We start from the raw sequence: 24565 nt of genomic DNA, 5'->3' as shown, positions 1-24565 counted from the left end.
TGTCACCAGATTTTGCAACCCCTATCTGCTATTGCAGCAGATAGGCGCTGCAATGGAGATTACAGTAACGTTTTTATTTTTAAAAAACGAGCATTTTTGGCCAAGTTATGACCATTTTTGTAGTTATGCAGATGAGGCTTGCAAAAGTCCAAGTGGGTGTGTTTAAAAGTAAAAGTCCAAGTGGGCGTGTATTATGTGCGTACATCGGGGCGTTTTTAATACTTTTACTAGCTGGGCGTTCTGATGAGAAGTATCATCCACTTCTTTTCAGAACGCCCAGCTTCTGCCAGATCACACTGTGACGTCACTCACAGGTCCTGCATCGTGTCAGACGAGCGAGGACACATCGGCACCAGAGGCTACAGTTGATTCTGCAGCAGCATCAGCGTTTGCAGGTAAGTAGCTACATCGACTTACCTGCTAACGCCGATGCTGCTGCAGAATCAACTGAAGCCTCTGGTGCCGATGTGTCCTCGCTCGTCTGACACGATGCAGGACCTGTGAGTGACGTCACAGCGTGATCTGGCAGAAGCTGGGCGTTCTGAAGAGAAGTGGATGATACTTCTCGTCAGAGCGCCCAGCTAGTAAAAGTATTAAAAACGCCCCGATGTACGCACATAATACACGCCCACTTGGACTTTTACTTTTAAACACACCCACTTGGACTTTTGCAAGCCTCATTTGCATAACTACAAAAATGGTCATAACTTGGCCAAAAATGCTCGTTTTTAAAAAATAAAAACGTTACTGTAATCTACATTGCAGCGCCTATCTGCTGCAATAGCAGATGGGGGTTGCAAAATCTGGTGACAGAGCCTCTTTAAGCTTCCTCATGCATCCGCCAGTACTTTTCAAATTAGCAGCCGTTAAAGGGGTTTTCCATGGACACAAAATTTTTGTACTTATACTCTATGTCTAAATTAAATAAACTTCCTAATATAAATTGCGTCAAAAATCGGAACACATTGGTTCCTATTCCCCCTACCTCTGGCCGGCCGGAAGTTCTGCTTTTCATTCATGTGTTTTTTTACTTCGACACACGCTCGTGCATGAGTGTTATTATGCAGACAGACCTGTGTCGATACCCCACTAAGTATCGACACATGTCTGTCATTGAAGCATAAGCAAAGAATGAACGACGCTGGCATTGAGAAGACTGTGGACCAATAGGATGCATCAAACCCAGGTCTACATCAGAAGTCCCGGGTTTGAGGCATCCTATTGGTCCACAGCCTCTTCAATGCCCGCCCCATTCATTTGCTTATGTTTCAATGACGGCACCATTTACTTTACCTTCATGCTTATTCCTCGGTGCTCGGGCGCTGTTCGCCCTTTTCGGGGCGGGCAGCGCACCAGCACTTAGGAATAGCATGAAAGCAAAGTAAATGTTGCTGGCATTGAAGCATAAGCAGACAATGCATTGAGAAGGCTGTAATCCAATAGGATGCCTCAAACCAGGGACTTCTGATGTAGACCCGGGTTTGAGGCATCTTATTGGTCCACAGCCTCAATGCCCACCCTGTTCATTCTCTGCTTATGTTTCAATGCCGACATCATTTACTTCACTTTCATGCTATTTCTGTGTGCCCGTGCGTTGCCCGCCCTGAAAAGGGTGAGCAGCGCACGAGCACGCAGGAATAGCATGAAAGCAAAGTAAATGGTGCCGGCACTGAAACATAAGCAGAGAATGAACGGGGCGGGCATTGAGGAGGCTGTGATCCAATAGGATGCCTCAATCCCCGGACGTCTGATGTAGACCTGGGTTTAAGGCATCCTATTGGTCCACAGCCTTAATGCACGCCCCGTTCATTCTCTACTTACGTTTCAATGCCGGCACCATTTACTTCGCTTTTATGCTATTCCTCCATGTTCGTGCGCTGCTCGCCCTTTTCGGGGCGGCCAGTGAGCGAGCACTTAGGAATAGCATGAAAGCAAAGTAAATGTGCCGGCATTGAAACATAAGCAGAGAATGAACGGCACTGACATTGAGGAGGCTGTGATCCAATAGGATGCCTCAAGCACGGGACTTCTGACGTAGACCCGGGTTTGGAGCATTCTATTGGTCCGCAGCCTCCTCTATGCCCACCCCATTCATTCTTTGACTATGCTTCAATGGCCGCCCCATTTAGTTTGTGTCCTTTCAGATAACTCAGTGCTCATGCACTGCCCGTAGCAAAAATTGTGCCTCCCTGGAAAACCCCTTGAAGGTTGCCCCCTGTCCCCCCTCCTTTTTGCCCTAACTATAGAAGAGGCTGGACGCAGCACGGAGGGCTTAAGGAGAAGCCTCCATGACTGATATAGGAGGGAAAGGGTTAATTCGTTAGGCAAGCGAGGGAGGACAAGGAGGAGTTGGGGAAGGGAGGAGTTAGGGGACGGGTATCTGTTCTTCCCGCTGTTTTCGGCATTGAGCCGAAAGCAGCGGGAGGAAGAACAAGCAGAAGTACAAGATCTCTCTGCTCCTGCTCTTACCTGTCATGGCGACCGCTGACCGGATGCTGGAACAGCTTCGTGCGGCAGCTGAGTTTCACGGTCCGGGGTGGCTTGAGGAGACAGTTGTGGCGCTGGCCAGGATGCCTCAGGCTGGCCCCTCTTCGCGCCGAGCCCGGCGCTCCGTGTCTGCTGCTGGGCCGGATGTGCTCCACTCCCTCGGTCCCTTCTCTATCACCGGTGATATGGCGGCGGGGGGGGGGGAGTCTGGTAATATTGCTCCTGCCGAAATAAAGCAGAGGGCAGCGTCGGGAGCGGCGGTTGCTCAGGCACGGTCACCCCGCCGCTCCCGGCATTCTCGGCCTCCAGAGAGGCTCAGTCCAGAGGTGGTCCCGGGCCCGGCGTCGCAGGGGGAGCCCTTCTAAGGACGCTGCAGGCCAGGCAGCTGGGATGGCCGCCTCCTCCCAGGTCCTGCGTCCTAGCAGGAATACTCAGCCGCGACGGGGCTCGGCGGTCCACAGGGAGTCGCAGGCCGGGCTCCCAGTCATGCCACCTCCTTCGGATGCTGTTTCCAGGGAGCTGTCCATGGCCGCCCCGCATGGTGATGTTCCGGCCGGGGGGCTGGCTTCCTCGAGGTCTTCAGGGAGGACGCCTATATCATCAGCGGCGGCGAGGCAACAGGTTCGGTAAGAAGTCTGGGTCCCGTCGGTTGGGCGGCGGTTCGCCGGCCGATCTGTCAGCATGCCGGGGTCCCTGTGTCGGAGATATCGATGCGATTGCCAGTCGTCAGCGAGAGAAGACTTGGAAGATGGCGAGTTGGACGTGTCTCAGCGTGGTCAGGATTTGCCGGCTGGCAGAAACACAGCGCCTGGGCAGCCTAGTGAGTGTGTAACTCCTTCTTTGCCGTATCCAGCGATTTTTATGTCGGGTGTGGGGCAGCGAGCGCAGAGGTATCGGCCGGCGGTAGTGGCGTTGCCGGGCGCGACGGGTTAACGGATTTAGTGGGTTGTTTGCGGAAGTTAGTCGGGCGCTTAGATAGGGCTGCGGCGCCAGTAGTTCCGGCAGGGTCCCCGGTTGTAGTTTGGGACGGTCCTCGTGATGTTGGGGGGATGGTACAGTCGAGTACCATGGCAGGGGCAGTTTTGGGGGCGTCAAGGGAAGCGGTTGCGGTGTCTGTTCAAACCGAGGCGCAGAAGGATGGGGATAGAATTCGGCTTGATGATCGTGCTCGTGGCGAAGTTTACATGTGTTTCGAGGGTCCTTTAGGGGCCCACCTTAAACAGGAGGTGGACGAGTATGTGGAAATTTTTTTTCTTTTGCCGCTTGCGAAGTTTACTTTGGATAAGGGTAAGCGGGACGAGAGTAAGAAGGAGGAAGAGGAACGTCGTCGGTATAGGCTTATCCCGCAGACGTTCGTCAATTGGTCGCAAGCTTTTGCAATTTTGGCTAGTGTGATCGGGGAAAAGGCGCCTGAGAATTGCTGGGCGTTATTTTGTTATTTTGATGCTATTGGTGAGGCCCATAGTGTGTATGGTGGTCAGGCGTGGTTGCGGTACGACGAGCAATTTCGCCAGCGGAAGGCGGTCCGGCCGGCGATTCGGTGGGATCAGAAAGATATTGCGCTTTGGTTGAGGGTGTCGGCTCCAGTTAACCAGTCCTTTCCCGGGAGCGTTGGCCAAGGAGGTCAGTCTAGCCAGGCCGGGCATGGCTCTGGGTCAAAACTTGGGTTTTGCTGGCAATTTAATGATAGCCAGTGTAAGTTCGGGGGCACATGCAAATTTAAGCACGTGTGTTCGGAATGTAACGGATCCTCGCACGGGGCTGCCAGATGCATGCGAAAGGGGAAGCGGTCAGGTAATCAGTCCTCCTCAACTGGTCAAGTGGTTGTCGCCGGTGAAGGTGGAAAAGATGGCCCCGTACCTAAATGAATACCCAGATAGGTCTGCGGCCAAGTTACTTTATGAGGGGTTTTGTTTTGCTTTTGTTATTCCCCCTCCTCCTCATGAGGTTCCGGTTACACGGCGCAATCTTAAGTCGGCTTATATGCACTCTGAGGTCGTTTTGGCAAAACTGTTGAAGGAAGTTTCGTTAGGTCGCATGGCGGGCCCTATTGTTGATTTGCCGATTGAGAATTTGGTTGTATCCCCCTTGGGAATCGTGCCAAAGCGCGAGTCCCATAAATTTCGTTTGATTCAGCATTTGTCTTTTCCTAGGGGGTCGTCGGTGAATGATAGGATCGATCATGAGTTATGCTCGGTAGTTTATACGTCCTTTGACAATGCAGTGGGGTTAGTTCGTAAGGCGGGGCCTGGCGCGTTGTTAGCGACAACGGACATTGAGGCGGCTTTTCGATTGCTGCGAGTTCATCCAGGCAGTCAACAGCTGTTGGGTTGTTTCTGGAATAGTGGGTTTTATGTGGATCGGTGTCTTCCTATGGGGTGCTCCCTTTCTTGCACATATGTCGAGGCGTTTAGTAGCTTCGTGGAATGGGTGACGAAGGGCGTAGCCGGGGTGGATTCATTGATACATTACCTTGACGATTTTTTGTTTGTCGGCCCTAGCGGTTCGCCGATCTGTGGGAATTTATTGTATTCCTTACAAAAAGTTGCGAAGGAATTCGGGATTCCACTAGCGCCGGGAAAGACTGAGGGCCCTGTCTCCACCATCTGTTTTTTTAGGGATTGAGATGGATTTGGTTGCAATGGAGTGTAGGCTTCCCGAGGATAAATTAATGTCATTGCGTCAGGAGGTGCGGCGGGCCTGTCGTTTGAAGAAAATCCCTTTGCACGATCTTCAGTCCCTGCTGGGGAAGCTGAACTTTGCCTGTCGAATAATGCCAATGGGTAGAGTTTTTAGTAGGCGATTGGCGGCAGCAACAGCGGGGGTTCGTGCACCACATCATTTTGTGAGGATCAGGGAGGAGCATAGGGCTGATCTTCAGGTGTGGGACGATTTTCTCTGTCAATATAATGGGCGATCTTTATGGATGTCTCCAGTACAGGATACGAGCGAGTTGGACCTTTTTACTGACGCGGCTGGGTCAGGCGGGTTTGGCGCATATGGGGGAGGTCAATGGTGTGCGGGGAACTGGCCGGCTAGCTGGGTGGTCAGTGGACTTACGCGGAATCTGGCCCTGCTCGAGCTGTTCCCTATCGTAGTTGCGGTGACCATTTGGGGGGATAGGCTCAGGGATAAAAAGGTTTGTTTCCACTGCGATAACATGGGGATGGTGTTAGCAATTAATGACATATCGGCATCTTCTCCTCCTGTGGTTCAGTTGTTGCGACACTTAGTTCTGGTGTGCTTGTCCTTAAACACGTGGGTGCATGTGCCGGGGGTTTGCAATTGTATCGCTGATGCTCTTTCTCGCTCTTAGTGGGATCGATTCCGTAAATTGGCACCGGGAGCGGATCTGCTCGGTTTGGCTTGTCCGGAACATCTTTGGGACCTGGTTTCGGTTCCGCGGAACGGTTGATCAAAAGGTCGTTGGCGAGTGCGACGTAGAGTGCTTATTCTGCTTGTTGGCGGTAGTGGGAAGAGTGGGTAAGAGGTTTGGGTAACGTCAGCACGGATTAAGACAGGTTGGTGGCACTATTGTATTGGTTGGGGTACGCTTGGGAGGCAGGGTTTTCTCTGGCCAAGGTTAATCGTTTAGTCTCTTTTGGCTTTAAATTGCGGGGTCTACGGGATGTGTACAAGGATTCTGGAGCATTACATTTGTGGGTTCGATTAAACTCTCAAAATGGCTAGAAAAAGAGAGCTTTCATGTGAAACTCGACAGTCTATTCTTGTTCTTAGAAATGAAGGCTATTCCACGCGAGAAATTGCCAAGAAACTGTGAGATTTCCTACAACGGTGTGTACTACTCCCTTCAGAGGACAGCACAAACAGGTACTAACCAGAGTAGAAAGAGAAGTGGGAGGCCCCGCTGCACAACTGAGCAACAAGACAAGTACATTAGAGTCTCTAGTTTGAGAAATAGACACCTCACAGGTCCTCAACTGGCAGCTTAATTAAATAGTACCCGCAAAACGCCAGTGTCAACGTCTACAGTGAAGAGGCGACTCCGGGATTCTGGCCTTCAGGGCAGAGTGGCAGTGCCCATTATGATGTTATGACCCCTGTGACGTCTTCATTTGCACTGTTGAAATATACAGAACTCACCAGCCTATGTCGTTGACAACCTCCTGACATTATGCCTGCAGCATCATTACCAACTATGGACCCTTAAATAGGACGCACCAATCCACAGACATGGGTCACCCCTAAACCCAGGTGCTGCTGCCATGGTTGAGGCCCAGTGCTTAATTTGTAGGGCCACCATTCCGTGTGATGTCACCTCCCCAAAGTACCCACCTGAGAAATTCTCACCTGTTACATCACCACCAATTCTGGTGCCTTAGACACGTCAGGCAATGTCGCTGACAGGGCCAATTATGATGTCATCCCCTCTTTGACGTCACTGACTTTGAAGTGTCATCACATGCACTGGTGCCCTGCAGTGCTAAGCTGATTCTGTAACTTAAAATTAATTTAAATGGTGTGGCTGTGCACTTGCTCAATCACCAATTCCCACAGCAGTCTTGAGGCGAATGGGAATGGGGGACTCGGGATACCTTTTTTTAGTGATTGGTAGTGGGACCCTATGATCAAACATATATCACCTATGCTGTGGATAGATGGTAAATGTGTTTGGTAGGAAAACATCTTTAAACTTTTAACTAGAAATACTATTGCCATTAATATAGACGATGATGTATCTATCTATGTATCTAAATTCTATAGATCTGTAACTCCAATTCAATTTAAAGGATTATATACAATTGTTACAGCAAGACAAATAACTGCACTAAACCTTTTCATGATTTACAGTGGAAAAAGATAAAGTTGACATTGTCTCCTTGTATTTAAGCAGAAACTAAAGCGTGATATGAAAGCTAATTTTTAACATATTCAAGCATATCCCAATCCTATTAATCTTTTTTTTCAGAAATAAACCCTTCAACATTCTTTTCTGAACTGCGGCAATAAAGATTACACATTATATTTTAACCGAAAGCCCCACTTAAGCTAATTTTGGCTCCAAAACAAACTAGAAGAGACAGGGGTCACTTAATAACCCTTCTGCTTTTCAGGCACTGCACTCAGACAGTTACACAGTGGTTACAGAGCAAAAAGTAGACACAATTCGAATGGAGTTTCCAGCGGCCAGCTTCAATTTGGCTTCATATTGCCATACAAGCTCTCAGGAACACATTAAATGAGCCTCTCGATAGACTGATGCTTAAAGAATTTTCCAACTATTGGATAGTTCCCAGCTTTTGAATAGTTACAGACATTTGTGACAACAAACATTTTTTATTCCCAGACAGTGCAGTTGAAAATTTGGTCCGTCTCTAGACGCTCACATATGAATTAATGTCTACAACTCTGTGTTGACTGCTACACTTTTTTTTTCTACCACCCAAATGCATAACAAACAAGTTCCCAACCCATCTCACTTACTCACTTTTTTTTTTCTTTACAATGTAGCCATATTATAATGTCTGTGGGAAATAACCTCACATATAGGGACAAGCATTATTATGTAGTCCAAGACGTGTCAGTTAAGATATTCTTTCATTTTAATCCTGGAATCCAAGTCAGCCATGTCCAGAAGCCAAGCACATTTTCCCAACCTAAGGCCTAGCTCAAACGGAGTATTTTGCAGGCAGAAAAAAATCCTTTCTTTTGACCTGATTGCTCTTTCTTGCCGCGTTTTCTCCCGCAGCCATTGAGCGCCACGGGAATGCTGCAAAAAAAACAAAACGCTTTTTCTGCCTCCCATTGACTTCAGAGGCGGAACCGCGGAATGCTTTTTTTTTCCTCGGGAGCAGTTAAAAGTCACTCGGGAGAAAAAACGCCTCCGCCTCCCATTGAAATCAATGGGAGGCAGTTTCAGACGTTTTTTGTCACGTTATAGTTACCATTTTCTTAAATGTTATTTTCAATTTTCAAAATAGTGAATGTCATTGATAGTAATCTGATCTCTAGCATTGCGTTGCATACACTACTGATCTTAGTCATCTACAATGACAGATTTAGACCATCTGTTGACATTGGTTGGCCTTTTTTCGTAAAATAAAAGATTGTTAGAAGCTAACCAAAGGCAGATGTCTGTCAAAAACTCCATCTGACACGTTGGATAATTTTGGTCGCTGCTTGGGTGTAGTCGTTATATTTATGACATCTTCCATAACAGGCATATACTTGGAACTACATGCAACAGTATTGTCCTCACCTCATCAATATTCATTTACTAACTTATTCACAGACATATGCAGAGATCTATCTGCGTTTTGTCATTGTAACTCATGTCATTGTGATCCATATCGACCTTATCATTGTACTGTACAGTTGAAACTTTTCATTTAAAATTGGGATTTTTCATAGTCCTGTTTACACAAGAAGACTAACAGCAATGTGGTAATAAGTCAAGATGTAAAAACTGCAATCCAAGCGTCTCAACATAATCTTCTATATAGGAAATTCTATAAACCGTGCGTTCTGGAAACAAGCGCTGACGCACTGTGTTACAATGGAGGATGCAGTGACGCGTGTAGTCAAATGCTCCTCTATCCTCGGCCATGTTATGGACGGGAGCAGTGGCCATTAGGAGGATACTGCCGTCATAACAAGGCGGCGTGGCTTTTGTCCCCAGGAAAACAGCACTGAATTGGAAATAAAGTAAAATAGTAAGTTTAACAAAAATACTGTTTAAAATGCGCTGCTGATATTTTTCTTAAAGTAGTCGACCCCTTTAATGTGGTAAACTATAAGGCTGCTTAATGTTGTGCTGCAAAGTAATTAATATTTAGAGAAAAACATTTTCAACTTACTTTGGTTAAATTTATTTTTGTTTTCTGGATTTGATTGATAAAAATCATGTATACTAATATAGTACATGAATAATACCTTTATTACCAGTAAATTAGACCCCAGTCTTTGCATAGTCAAATGGTATATATAGAACACATCTAGAGGCCCGCTGTATAGGACACAATATTGCACCGGTCACCTGACCCTCTTTGTGTCATGTGACTCCCAGCATTCAGTTAGCAACAGTGTTAACCTCTTAAGGACGCGGCCTATTTCGGCCTTCAGGACGCGTCAAATATTATCGCATTTCAAGAGCCATAGCTTTTTTTATTTTTTTGTCAACATAGACGTATGAGGGCTTGTTCTTTGTGGGACGAGATATTTTTTTTTAATAAAAGGAACCATTTTGGGGTAGATATAATGTATAGTATATATTTTTTGGGGGTAGTAGAAAAATAAAACAGCAATTCTGTCAGTGTTTTGTGGGTTTTGTTTTTACATTCATCATTGTTTGGCCCCTGGTTGCCACAGCAACCCATCTGCATCCTGCAATCGTGCTGCAGGGGGGGGGGGTGATGGGCTGACAGAGGGAACCCTCTCCCTCTATAAACCACTAAGATGACGTGGTCAACATTGATCGCGACATCTACGGGGTTAAATGGCCGAGAACAGAGCTCGCTCCGATCCCGGCTGCTAGAACGAGGTGTTGGCTGTGTATTACAGCCGACCACCGCAAGTGCCCTCGCCATCACCATGGTGTACTATTATGTCAGTTTCGGGGAACGACACGCTTACCATTACGTAATAGTTTGTCATAGGGCGGGAAGGTGTTAAAAGACATAGAACGTCTGTCAGATAACATGGTTTATGCAGGTGACGTGACTGGCCCCATGTTTAGTTCAATTCAATGGAATTTGAAATTCCCACACTCTTGGAACTTATGACAAACTTCAGAAATGACACTCTGTAGAACATGCAATTCCTGTGGCACGGACATCTGGTTTTGCCCAGCCTCGTGTCTCTCTATGATCCTATCCTGCATTTAAAAAAAACGTATTTGCTGAGCTATACAAGTCATGTAACATTCAGTTCAGGAAACGTTACATGCACCACCGATCAGCCACTAAGGGAACAAATTGCACCTACACCGCGTTCCAAATTATTATGCACATTGAATTTAAGTGTCATAAACATTTAATTATTAGTTTTTCAATTAAACTCATGGATGGTATTGTGTCTTAGGGCTCTTTGGATCATTGTAATCAATCTCAGACACCTGTGATAATTAGTTTGCCAGGTGTGCCCAATCACAGGAAACCTACTTAAGAAGGACGTTCCACATTATTAAGCAGGCCACAGGTTTCAAGCAATGTGGAATAGAAAAAAAATCTCTCTGCTGCCGAAAAGCGTGAAATAGTGCAATACCTTGGACAAGGTATGAAAACATTGGATATTTCAAGAAAACTTAAGCGTGATCATCGTAGTGTGAAAAGATTTGTGGCCGATTCAGAGAGCTGGTAGGCCCCTTTAGGGTCCCTGACGGTGTGAAAATGACCTCTGCAAAGTACGTAGAGTTTATTACTGACCACTTTCTTCCGTGGTACAAAAAGAAGAACTGTGCCTTCCGTAGCAAAATTATCTTCATGCATGACAATGCACCATCTCATGCTGCAAAGAATACCTCTGTGTCATTGGCTGCTATGGGAATAAAAGGAGAGAAACTCAGGGTGTGGCCCCCATGTTCCCCTGACCACAACCCTATTGAGAGCCTTTGGAGCATCCTCAAGCAAAATATCTATGAGGGTGGGAGGCAGTTCACATCAAAAGAGAAGCTCTGGGAGGTTATTCGGACATCCTGCAAAGATATTGTAAAGGTTTTGCCTGACACAGCTTCTGTCTCGACGCCCGTGGTTAATCAGCCTGCATCTGTGCCTAGGTCGGCTAGAGTGACTCGATCTGCTACCACTCAGGCTGGTAGGCTGAGGAGTGGGAGAACCTATAACAGCCTGGCCAGACGGTTCTAGCTCCCTCCCTTGGTCTATGTATACCTTCATTTGCTGCTTGTCCTTTGCCTGTGATTCTCCCTGGTTCCTGGCTCTGCTATTCCTGCTACTTACAATTGACCTGCTTCATATCGACCCTGGCTTGATTGACTACTATTCTTCTGCTCTGCTTTTGTTACCACGTACTCTCCTGGTTTGACTCGGCTCGTTCACTACTCCTGTTGCTCACGGTGTTGCCGGGGGCAACTGCCCCACTTCCCTCTCTTCTGTGTACCCTGTCTTGTGTTGTCTGTCGTGCACACATTGAGTGTAGGGACCATCGCCCAGTTGTATGCCGTTGCCTAGGACGGGCCGTGCAAGTAGGCAGGGACTGGGTTGCGGGTAGATTAGGGATCACATGTCCGTCTCCCTACCCCGTCATTACAGATATTCAAGCAGAAACTGTCCAAATACTCACAAATTCAATGGATGCAAGAATTGTGAAGGTGATATCAAAGAAGGGGTCCTATGTTAACATGTAACTTGGCCTACTAAGTTTTTTTTGATTGAAAGAGATTTTGATTTCTGTAAATATGACCTCCTGATGATGCAAATTCAACAAATGACCATTTTAGTTCTCTTTACAACCTTTAAAACGTTTTGATCTCTGTTGTGCATAATAATTTGAAACAGTGCATTTTGAGTTTTTTACTTCTAAAAAAAAATCTGTTATCATTAGGAGATTTGTTCAATAAAATTCGCATTATACTCCAACGGTTGATGGCTTGAAGATTATACTGACTGTCATTTGCATCGACTATTTAGGAAAATCAGCGAAAAATAACATTTGCATAATAATTTGGAACGCGGTGTAGTTGTTCTGGAAGGCACATGGAGATGTTGTAATGCAGGGTCAAGCAGAATTAGGGTATGTGCACACGTTAACGACCATTACGTCTGAAATTACGGAGCTGTTTTCAGGGGAAAACAGCTCCGTAATTTCAGACGTAATTGCTCCTACTCGCATTTTGAGAGGCGTAATTGACGGCCGTAATTTAGAGCTGTTCTTCATTTAATTCAATGAAAAACGGCTCAAAACGGCTCAAATTACGTCCAAAGAAGTGTCCTGCACTTCTTTGACGAGGCAGTAATTTACGCGTCGTCACTTGACAGCTGTCAAACGACGACGCGTAAATTACAGGTCGTCGGCACAGTACGTCGGCAAACCCATTCAAATGAATGGCCAGATGTTTGCCGACGTTTTGGAGCCGTATTTTCAGGCGTAAATCGAGGCATTATACGCCTTGTTTACGCCTGAAAATAGGTCGTGTGAACCCAGCCTAAGGGTGAGCTCACACAGAGTTTTTTGCAGGAGGAAAATCTGCCTCAAAATTCAGTTTAGAATTTAGAGGCAGCTTTTCCTCTGCCTGCACGACGTTTTTCGCGGCGTTTTTCGCTTGCGGCCATTGAGCGCCGCGGGCATAAAACGCTACGAAATACGCTTTCTCTGCCACCAATTGTTGTCAATGGGAGGTCAGAGGCGTAAACACCTGAAGATAGGGCATGTCCCTTTTTTTCCCGTGAGCCGGTTTTCCCGCTCGCGGGAAAAAACGCCTTCGCCTCCCATTGAAATGGCCGTTTTTTGACACGGTTTGCGGCGCGGTTTCCGCGTCAAAAACTCGTAAAAAAACTCAGTGTGAACTCCCCCTTAGAAGTATCTTATACGAAGTGTGAGGTTATACTGTACTTCAATCAACGTTCTTATTCTCTTAGAAGCCCTTTCGTTAGTGCATATGTTAACCCCTTAGTGATCAACCTATTTTAGGCCCCAATGACCAGGCTATTTTTTTTTTTTCGTTTTTCTATAGTCGCATTCAAAGAGCTATAACTTTTTTTATTCTCCCGTCGACATAGCTTTATGAGGACTTGTTTTTAGCGGGATTAGCTGTACTTTTTAATGGCACCAATTTGGGGTAGATATTATTTTTGATTGACTCTTAACTTTTTTTGGGGGGGGGGAATAGAAAAAAAAAACATGAAATTCCACCATTGTTTTATGCGTTTTAAATTCACACCGTTCACTGTGCGGCATAAATAACACATTACCTTTATTCTATGGGTTGGTACGATTACGGCGATACCACTTATGCAGGTTTTTTATGTTTTACGACTTTTGCACAATAAAAACTCTTTTGAACTAAAATGATTTGCTTTTTGCATCGACGCTTTCCAAGAGCCGTAATTTTTCTATTTTTCTGTCAATGTAGTGATATGGGGTCTTGTTTTTTGCAGGACGAGACGTAGTTTTGATTGGTACGGTTTTGGGGTACATGGGAGTTACCTTTTATTATTCAAATTTTGGGGGGCAATGGAAAATATAGCAATTTCGCCATTGTTTTTTTGGAGGTTTTTTTTTTACGGTGTTCACCTTTCGGTTTAAATTACATATTAACTTTGGGTCATTACAGTCGCGGCGATACCATATATGTGTAGTTTTATTTATTTTTTACACTTTGACTAAATAAAACTGGTTTTATTTTAATTTTTACAGTAATTTTTATTTCACATTTATAACTTATTTAATTATTCCCACTAGGGGACTTTACTATGCGATCTTTAGATCGCTGCTATAATGCTTTGGTATACTTAGTATACCAAAGCAATATTGCCTGTCAGTGTAAATCCGGCACGTCCTAATATGCATATGCCCAGGGCAGACCTGGGGACCTTTATCAGGCCCCCGGCTGCCATGGCACCCCGTCGGAGGCCAGCGATTGCATTTGCGGGCCGCCGATGTATGATAGAGGAAGCGCCCTCCCTCTGTAAATAACTTAAATGCCGCGGTTGCTATTAACCATGGCATTTAACGGGTTAAACGGACGATCTAAGTAAATTGATCGTGGCCATTGAGCAGGAGCCCGGCTGTCATCAGACAGCCGACCCCCGGCTCCAGCCTGCACGGGACACCCAAGCAGGACTTGGACTAGGCCGCTATTACAAGGCGACGTACTAGCCTAAGGCCCCTTAGTGACCGCTGTAAAAAGGCGTATTTGAGGTCACTAAGGGGTTAAATAGAATACGAACAAAGAGGACAAACGTTAGACAAATAAAAAAACATTTGTTGGCATATTGCTTGGTTTCTGAAAATGAAGGGACCACAGCGCTGGTTTAGCACTATGGCCCATCACTGTTTTTGCCCACACAGCACTGCTCCCAGTCACCTGTTGTGCAGGAAACTGCAACACCTTTCAGGTTCATCCATTCACGGAGCGGTGCTGCAATTCCCAGTGCAAGGAAAAAGACTGAAGGAGACACAGCACTAAACTAGCGCTACGGCCACTTCATTCTCTGGATCGGTCCCAGCAGTTGGACCCCCACTGATTAGAAAGTAATGGCATAAGCTAGCAATACATAGCTTTGAACATGCATAGATTTGTAAAGAAAGCTATAGATAGAATTTGTTCTAAAATGATTTTTGTGAGCTATTTTTAAGGTTACACTGTATAAACATGACCTTTCCTCTTGAGTAATACATACCATTTGACGTATTTGTATATTTTTAACTGGTATGTGGGACTACCTGGAGAAAAAAAAATAACTATTTCACTATGATAATGGCTGAAACCCATAACAATGGAATGTTTATTATCTGAGCAGACAAAAAAAAAAAAAAAAACAGGCTACATGCTTTCCCAATCCATTCCCATCAGATAGACTACTGTATCTATGCCTGAGACAAATGGTGTAAAGATAGAATGTCTTTGGGAGGGTTCATCTGTTAGTAATAATCTTCCATTCTAGCATGACATTTTATCACTTTTAGGAACTTCGGAGATAAGCAAAGCATTAACATAGTAAAGTCTAACCCAAAGATAAATAATGTAGATTCATTGTCATATTTCAGGCTTACTTTGTGTATATCACATGGCATTAGTAAATTGACAGTAAAATAAAATGTTATAATCTGGGTTAATAAATCCAATTTAAGTGTGGCTGTCCTATGGTAGATACCCTACATTAATAACTCCAACAGAAAGGCATGTAAAGCCCTGCAGACTCCCACCCGCCCCCAATAAATCCAGCATATTAATAATAATAAATAAAAAGAAGAGAATATTAAAGTAGGTCTGTAACACTGAATATACTGTCCTATTTGCAGAACGTTATAGAAGATGAAGATCTGAGCAGTTGGATGTATAGTGGGAAAAGATTCAGTAAAAATTGAAATGTATTCATTTAAATCCCTGGTCACTCTGGTCTTATAAGTCCAGAAAAAGACCACCCTCCTTTGGGGTATATATAAATGTATTGATTAACTTTTATTAACTTTTTTTTTTGGGGGGGGGGTGTGTAGAAAAAAAACTTGCAATTTTGCCAACTCTTTTGCGTCCTAAATTTACGCAGTTTACCGTGTGGTATAAATATCACAATAACTTTATTCAGCGGGTTGTTGCGATTACAACGATACCAAATTTGTATCGTTTTTTGTATGTTTTACTACTTTTACACAGTAAAAACGCTTTTTTTTTTTTCAAAATTATTTGTTTTTGCGTATCCATATTTGAAGAGCCATAACTTTTTTGTCGATGCAGTTGTATGAGGGCTTTTTTTTGCGGGACGACTTGTAGTTTTTATCGGTACCATTTGGAGTAGATGCGACTTTTTGATCACTTTTTATCAAATTTTTGCATGTTTTTTTTACGACGTTCACCATGCGGGTTAACCCCTTAAAGAGGCTCTGTCACCAGATTTTGCAACCCCTATCTGCTACTGCAGCAGATAGGCGCTGCAATGTAGATTACAGTAACGTTTTTATTTTTTTTTAAACGAGAATTTTTGGCCAAGTTATGACCATTTTTGTATTTATGCAAATGAGGCTTGCAAAAGTCCAAGTTACATAGTTACATATATAGTTACATAGTTAGTACGGCTGAAAAAAGACACATGTCCATCAAGTTCAACCAAGGGACGGGAAAAGGGAAGGAAAAATTTCTACACATAGGAGCTAATATTTTTTTGTTCTAGGAAATTATCTAACCCTTTTTTAAAGCCATCTACTGTCCCTGCTGTGACCAGCTCCTGCGGTAGGCTATTCCATAGATTCACAGTTCTCACGGTAAAGAAGCCTTGTCGCCTCTGCAGCTTGAACCTTTTTTTCTCCAGACGGAGGGAGTGCCCCCTTGTTTTTTGAGGGGGTTTTACAAGGAACAGGATTTCACCATATTTTTTGTATGTGCCATTAATATATTTATATAAGTTAATCATGTCCCCCCTTAGTCGTCTTTTTTCAAGGCTAAATAGGTTTAATTCTTTCAATCTTTCCTCATAACTTAAATTCTACATGCCCCTAATTAGCTTCGTTGCTCTTCTTTGTATTTTTTACAACTCCAGGGCATCCTTTCTATGAACTGGAGCCCAGAACTGAACTGCATATTCTAGATGAGGCCTCACTAATGCTTTGTAGAGTGGTAATATTACATCCCTGTCCCGTGAGTCCATGCCTCTTTTAATACACGACAATATCCTGCTGGCCTTTGAAGCAGCTGATTGACACTGCATGCTGTTATTGAGTTTATGATTTACAAGTACACCCAGATCCTTCTCAACAAGTGAATCCGCCAGTGTAGCTCCCCCTAGGACATATGATGCATGCAGGTTGTTGGTACCCAGATGCATAACTTTACATTTATCTACATTAAACTTCATCTGCCAAGTGGACGCCCAAACACTTAGTTTGTTTAAATCTGCCTGCAATTCATGAACATCTTCCATAGACTGAACTATATTACATAGCTTGGTGTCATCTGCAAAAATAGAAATAGTGCTATTAATCCCATCCTCTATATCATTAATAAACAAGTTGAATAATAGGGGTCCCAGCACTGAACCCTGGGGTACACCACTTATAACTGGGGACCATTCAGAGTAGGAATCATTGACCACAACCCTCTGGATACGGTCCTTGAGCCAATTCTCAATCCAATTACAAACTATATTTTCTAAACCTATAGTCCTTAATTTACCCATTAGGCGTCTATGGGGGACAGTGTCAAATGCCTTTGCAAAGTCCAAAAACACTAAATCCACAGCGGCCCCTCTGTCTAGACTTCTGCTCACCTCTTCATAAAAACAGATTAGGTTAGTTTGACAACTTCTGTCCTTAGTAAAACCGTGCTGGCTGTCACTTATAATGCTATTTATTGTCACATAATCCTGTATATAGTCCCTCAATAGCCCCTCAAACATTTTCCCCACGATGGATGTTAAGCTTACTGGTCTATAATTACCCGGGGAAGACCTAGAGCCCTTTTTGAAAATAGGCACCACATTTGCGCTGCGCCAGTCCCTTGGCACTATACCAGTCACTAGAGAATCTCTGAATATTATGAAAAGGGGGACAGAAATAACTGAACTAAGCTCTTTAAGAATTCTAGGGTGTAACCCATCTGGTCCCGGGGCCTTGTGCACATTTATTTTCTTTAATTTAGCTTGGACCATATCTACATTCATCCAATTCAGTATATCAACTGATATATTAACAGCACTGGCATCGGCTACATCAGCTGCTCTTTCTTCAGTTGTATATACAGAGCTAAAGAACCCATTTAGTAACTCTCCCTTCTCTTGATCCCCTGTGACCAACTCCCCATTACCATAATCTAGGGGTCCTACATGTTCAGACCTTGGCTTTTTAGCATTTATATACTTGAAGAATTTTTTGGGATTTGTTTTACTATCCTTGGCCACCTGCCTTTCATTTTGTATTTTTGCTAATTTTATTACATTTTTACAGATTTTATTAAGCTCTTTATATTTTACAAAGGCTGCAGATGTACCCTCAGATTTGTATTTTTTAAATGCCCTTTTTTTGTCGTGTATTGCCCCTTTCACAGAAGGTGTAAGCCATGTGGGGTTTAATTTGAGTCGTTTATACTTGTTACCTATAGGAATAAATTTTGCACTATAATAACTCAAAGTAGATTTGAAAATCTCCCATTTATCAAATTAAAAGTATAAGTCCAAGTGGGCGTGTATTATGTGCGTACATCGGGGCGTTTTTACTACTTTTACTAGCTGGGCGTTCTGACGAGAAGTATCATCCACTTCTCTTCAGAACGCCCAGCTTCTGGCAGTGCAGACAAACAGCGTGTTCTCGAGAGATCACGCTGTGACGTCACTCACAGGTCCTGCATCGTGTCGGACGAGCGAGGACACATCGGCACCAGAGGCTACAGTTGATTCTGCAGCAGCATCAGCAGGTAAGTCGATGTAGCTACTTACCTGCAAACGCTGATGATGCTGCAGAATCAACTGTAGCCTCTGGTGCCGATGTGGCCGACACGACGCAGGACCTGGGGCAGGAAGTGAGTGACGTCACAGCGTGATCTCTCGAGAACACGCTGTGTGTCTGCACTGCCAGAAGCTGGGCTTTCTGAAGAGAAGTGGATGATACTTCTCGTCAGAACGCCCAGCTAGTAAAAGTAGTAAAAACGCCCGATGTACGCACATAATACACGCCCACTTGGACTTTTACTTTAAACACGCCCACTTGGACTTTTGCAAGCCTCATTTGCATAAATACAAAAATGGTCATAACTTGGCCAAAAATGCTCGTTTTTTAAAAATAAAAACATTACTGTAATCTACATTGCAGCGCCTATCTGCTGCAATAGCAGATAGGGGTTGCAAAATCTGGTGACAGAGCCTCTTTAAGGACGCAGCCTAGTTTTGGCCTTAAGGCTCAGAGCCCATTTTTCAAATCTGACATATTTCCCTTTATGTGGTAATAACGTCGGAATGCTTAAACCTATCCAAGCGATTCTGAGATTGTTTTCTCGTGACACATTGGGCTTCATGTTCGTGGTAAAATTTGGTCGATATATTCAGTGTTTATTGGTGAAAAATTGCAAAATTTAGAGAAAATTTTGAAAAAATAGCATTTTTCAGAATTTAAATGCATCTGCTTGTAAAACAGACGGTTAGACCACCCAAAATAGTTACTAGTTCACATTTCCCATATGTCTACTTTAGATTGGCATCGTTTTTTGAACATTCTTTTATTTTTCTTGGACGTTACAAGGCTTAGAACATAAACAGCAATTTCTCATATTTTTCAGAAAATTTCAGAAGCCTTTTTTTTAAGGTACTTCTTCAGTTCTGAAGTGGATTTGAGGGGCCTATGTATTAGAAACTCTGATAAAACACCCCATTTTAAAAACTAGACCCCTCAAAGTATTCAAAACAGCATTTAGAAAGTTTTTTAACCCTTCAGGCATTTCACAAGAATTAAAGCAAAGTGTAGGTGAAATTTGCAAATTTCATTTTTCTTGCTGAATTTCAATTTTATTAAAATTTTTTTTCTGTAAGACAGAAAGTTTTACCAGAGAAATACTACTAAATATGTATTGTCCAGATTCTACAGTTTTTAGAAATGTTACACGTGTCTCTAGTGCGCTCGTGGACTAAAACACAAGCCCCAGAAGCAAAAGAAGCACCTAGTACATTGAGGCCTCTTTTTTATTGGAATATATTTTAGGCAGCATGCCAGGTTTAAAGAGGTGTTGAGGTGCCAAAACAGTAGGAATCCCCGAATAGTGACCCCATTTTGGAAACTACACCCCTCAAGGAATTCATTTATGGTTCTTGTTACCATTTTGACCGCACAGTTTTGTCACAGCACCTATTTGAATTGGGCTGTGAAATTAAAAAAAATTTCATTTATTTCCAATAAGATGTCATTTGTGATATAAATTTCTTATTTTCACAGGGAACAAAATACCCCATTTTGTTGCCCAATTTGTCCTGAGTGCAGCAATACCCCATTTGTGGTGATAAACTGCCGTTTGGGCCCATGGGAGGGCTCAGAATGAAAGGAATGCTATGTGTTTGTTGGAGTCCAGATTTTGCTGGATTGGTTTTCGGGTGCCATGTCGCATTTGCAGAGCCCCAGAGGTATCAAAGCAATGGAAACCCACCAGAAGTGACCCCATTTTGGAAACTACACCCCTCAAGGAATTCATTTATGGGTGTTGTGACAATTTGACCCCATAGTTTTTTCACAGAACTTATTTGAATTGGGCTAGGAATTAAAACAAAATTACTTTTTTTCAATAATATGTAGTTTTGGCTGAAAATGTCTTAATTTCACAAGAAATAAAATACCCCATTCTGTTGCACAATTTGTCCTGAGTGCAGCAATACCCCATTTGTGGTGATAAACAGCCATTTGGGCCCATGGGAGGGCTCGGAACGAAAGGACCACCACTTGGCCTACTGGGGATTTTCTGGTGCGAAGTCATGTATGCAGAAGCCCCTGAGGTACCAGTACAGTTGAAACCCGCAAGAAGTGACCCCGTTTTAAAAACTACACCCTTAAGACATTCATCTAGAGGTGTAGTGAGCATTTTGACGGGAGACATACAACCGAAAAACTGTAATGCGGGTTCTCCCAGGTATGGCAATACTCTCAATGTGGCTGTTAACCGCTGCCTGGGCACACAGCAGGGCTCAGAAGGGAAAGATAAGGGAGGATAAGCTGTGCGGAGTGCATCAGGGTAAGTAAAATTGGGGTAAATTATAAACCAAGGGATGTATGATAAATTTTAAAACACTTTCATACAGAGCTCTGGTTTTTCGGGACACGCGTCACATTGATATATTGTATCCTCCCTTATCCCCCTCTTATAGCAGACTTTGCACCTCTTTTGACTCTTTCGTTTCTTGACAGTTTGGGGAACTTCTCCTGGAAATGTTTGCCCTTGTACGATGCGTGTGGCCTCGCTTCCAGAAGTACTGGGTGCCCCCCCTTCCTGGTCCCTAAAGATTAGGTTCTTGATAACCACCTCTTGAAATTCCAGGAAAGTTCCCCTCTGGCCTGTACATCGACGTAGCACGTACACATTGTATAATGCCATCTGTATGATGTGCACGGCCAGCTTCTTATACCACACCGCATGGCGCTGTAGGGCTTCAGGACTTGATCTGACAAGTCCACCACTCCCATGTACCTATTGTAGTCCAGGATGCAGTCTGGTTTGGGGGTCTCTGTACTGGTACATGGGTACTGGTGTGGCATCTCTCTCGTCTTGTACGTGACACACAATATGTTGCTGCTAGAATGTGCCCTGCTCTAACCCCTTCTGAGTGTTTGCCCACGCAGAGTCTTAGGGAGGCCTCTCAGGTTTCTTCTAGCAGTGCCGCATGCCACAGGACTGGAAGCAAGGCAGTTGAAGAGTGAGACACTGGCGTAAAAATTATCCAGGTAGAGGTGGTAACCCTGGTCCAGCAGTGGGTGCACCAAATCCCACACAATTTTTGCATTAACTCCCAGTAAGGGGGGGGGGGGCATTCTGGGAGCTGAATACTGGTGTCCTTCCCTCTATATATCCTAAATTTGTAGGTATACCCTGATGCACTCGCACAGCTTATACATCTTCACGCCATACCTTGCCTTCTTACCCGGCAGGTACTGGCAGAATTGAAGCCTCCCTTTAAAATGTACCAAGGACTCATCAATAGAAATACACATCTCGGGGGTGTATGCTTTGGAAAACCGGTCACTGAAACGGTCTAATAGGGGTCTCAGTTTACACAAACTGTCAAAACTGGGGTCACCTCGGGGTGGGCACGGCTCATTATCAGTATAATGTAAGAAGCGAAGTATTGCCTAATTTATTTATTTTTTTAGGTTACAGTTCAGTTCTGAAGTTGCTTTGAGGGGCCCATATATTAGAAACCCCCATCAAACACCCCATTTTAGAAACTAGACCCCTCAAAGTATTCACAACAGCATTTAGAACGTTTATGAACGCTTTAGGTGTTTCACAGGAATTTAGAGCAAAGTAGAGGTGAAATTTACATTATTTTTTTTGGTCAGAAAATCCTCTTTATACCATTTTTTTTTATAACACAAAAGGTTTTACCAGAGAAACGCAACTCAATACTTATTGCCCAAATTCTCCAGTTTTGAGAAATATCCCACATGTGGCCCTAGTGCGGTAATGGACTGAAGCACCGGCCTCCGACGCAAAGGAGCACCTAGTGGATTTTGAGGCCTCCTTTTTATTAGGCACCATGATCGGTTTGAAGAGGTCTTGTGGTGCCAAAACAGTGGAAAACCCCCAAAAGTGACCCCATTTTGGAAACTAGACCCCTTGAGGAATACATTGTAGTTTTCTTGGGGTGCATGCGGCTTTTTGATCAGTTTTTATTCTATTTTTAAGTGGCGTGGCGACTAAAAAACAGCAATTCTACTATTGTTTTTTTATTCTATTTTTTTTTACAGCGTGCACCGTGCGCTATAAATGACATTCACTTTATTCTGCGGGGCGATACGATTACGGCGATACCAGATGTTTAGTTTTTTTTATGTCCTATGGTGTTTGCACAATAAAATACTTTTTGTAAAAAATCATTTACTTTTTGTGTTACCATATTCTAAGAACCAGAACGTTTTTATTTTTCCATCAAGAAAGCCGTGCGAGGACTTATTTTTTGCGTAACGAACTGTAGTTTTGATCAGTACCATTTTTAGGTACATGCGACTTTTTGATCTTTTTATTCCATTTTTTGGGAGGTGAAGTGACCAAACAATTGCGATTCTGGTACGGTTTATTATTATTTTCTTTTACGGCGTTCACTGCGCGGGATAAATAACGAAATAATTTTGTAGTTCAGGCCGTTACGGACGCGGCGATACCAATTATGTATAGTTTATTTGTTTGTTTATATATTTTTATTAATAATAAAGGACTGATAAGGGAAAAGGGGGGATTTTTACTTTTAAAAACTTTTATTTTCTTATTTTTACTTTATTACTTTGTCCCACTAGGGGACTTGAGGGCAGGAGGCCATGATCGCTATTCTAATACACTGCACTACATGCGTAGTGCATTGTATTAGAACTGTCAGCTACTCACGACTTTGTCAGGACCCACTAGGCTTACGTCGATGGCAGAGCCGGACGCCATTGTTTGGTGTCCGGTTGCCATAGTCACCATCGCCAGCCGCTATCGCGTAGCAGGCTGGCGATTGTAGCTTAACCCCTAAAAAGCCATGATCACTATTGAACATGGCTTTTCAGGGGGGACACAGCGATCGGTATCCGCTGTAGGAGCTGCTGTACGAGACAGCAGCTGTCACAGCTCCTGTGTCGGGTGGACGGCCGAAATGGCCGTTACTCCCGCGACGTACTTTTCCGTTACTGACGCGGCTGTACCAAATATGTGTAACTTTTTTACTTTATTTTGTTTGTTAACAATAAAGCAGTTTGTAAGGGGGGGGGGGGGAAGTGTTTTTTTAATTTTATTTTTTTTCACTTCTAAATAAACTTTTTTTTTTGATCTAGCAAGCATTTACCACAGACATACCTGGGGGCCTTTATTAGGCCCCCGGCTGCCATCGGAGAGACAGACACTCGGCGATCTTATCGCCGGGTGTCAGTGGGATGAGAGGGAGCTCCCTCTCTCCAAAACCACTCAGATGCGGCGCTCGCTATTGAGCGCCGCATCTGAGGGGTTAAACGGGTAATAACAGGTTAATATGCATAAGTATATGTGTGGTCAATACAGAGAACTAGCACACGATCTGTTCCTGCCAAGGACTCTACAAAGGACCAGGGGACATTCATTGCGTATGGAAGAAAGACGTTTCAGACATCAATATAGAAAAGAGTAGTCAAGCTATGGAATGCCCTTCCCCAAGAGGTAGTGATGTCAGATACTATGTCAGCATTTAAAAAAATACTAGATGCTTATTTACTGACAAATGGCATTGAGGGTTATAATTAATCTAGCAATGAATGATGTGTAATTTATTGAGGAAGGTTGAACCTGATGGACCCGAGTCTTTTTTCAACCTATGTAACTATGTGACTAGGTAGAAACCCCTTTTGTGGCGGGAACATCTTTTCCTCTTCTGGAAAAGCTTTACAGTGTCTGTGGAAATTTGTGCCCATTCAGCATTTGTGAGGGCAGGCACGGACATTGGACAGAAAGGTCTGTATCTCAGTCGTTTCTAATTCATACTGAAGGTGTTCAATTGGTTTGAGGTCAGGGCTCTGTGTAGGCCACTTGAGTTCCTCCACACCAAACTCCTCCAACCATGCCTTTATGGACCTCGCTTTGTTGACAGTGGCACAGTCATGCTGGAACAGAAAAAAAGCCTTCCCCAAATTTGGAAGCATATAATAGTCTAAAATATATCTGTATGTGAACCATTAACATTACCTGTCACTGGAAATAAGGAGCCTAGCCCAACCCCTGAAACACAGCCCCAGACAGTTATCCTTATCCACCGAA

Source organism: Rhinoderma darwinii, chromosome 1 (genome assembly GCF_050947455.1).
Source record: "Rhinoderma darwinii isolate aRhiDar2 chromosome 1, aRhiDar2.hap1, whole genome shotgun sequence".
NCBI lineage: Eukaryota > Metazoa > Chordata > Amphibia > Anura > Rhinodermatidae > Rhinoderma > Rhinoderma darwinii.
The sequence above is the reverse complement of the archived record's forward strand: the minus strand, read 5'-3'. Positions refer to the sequence as shown.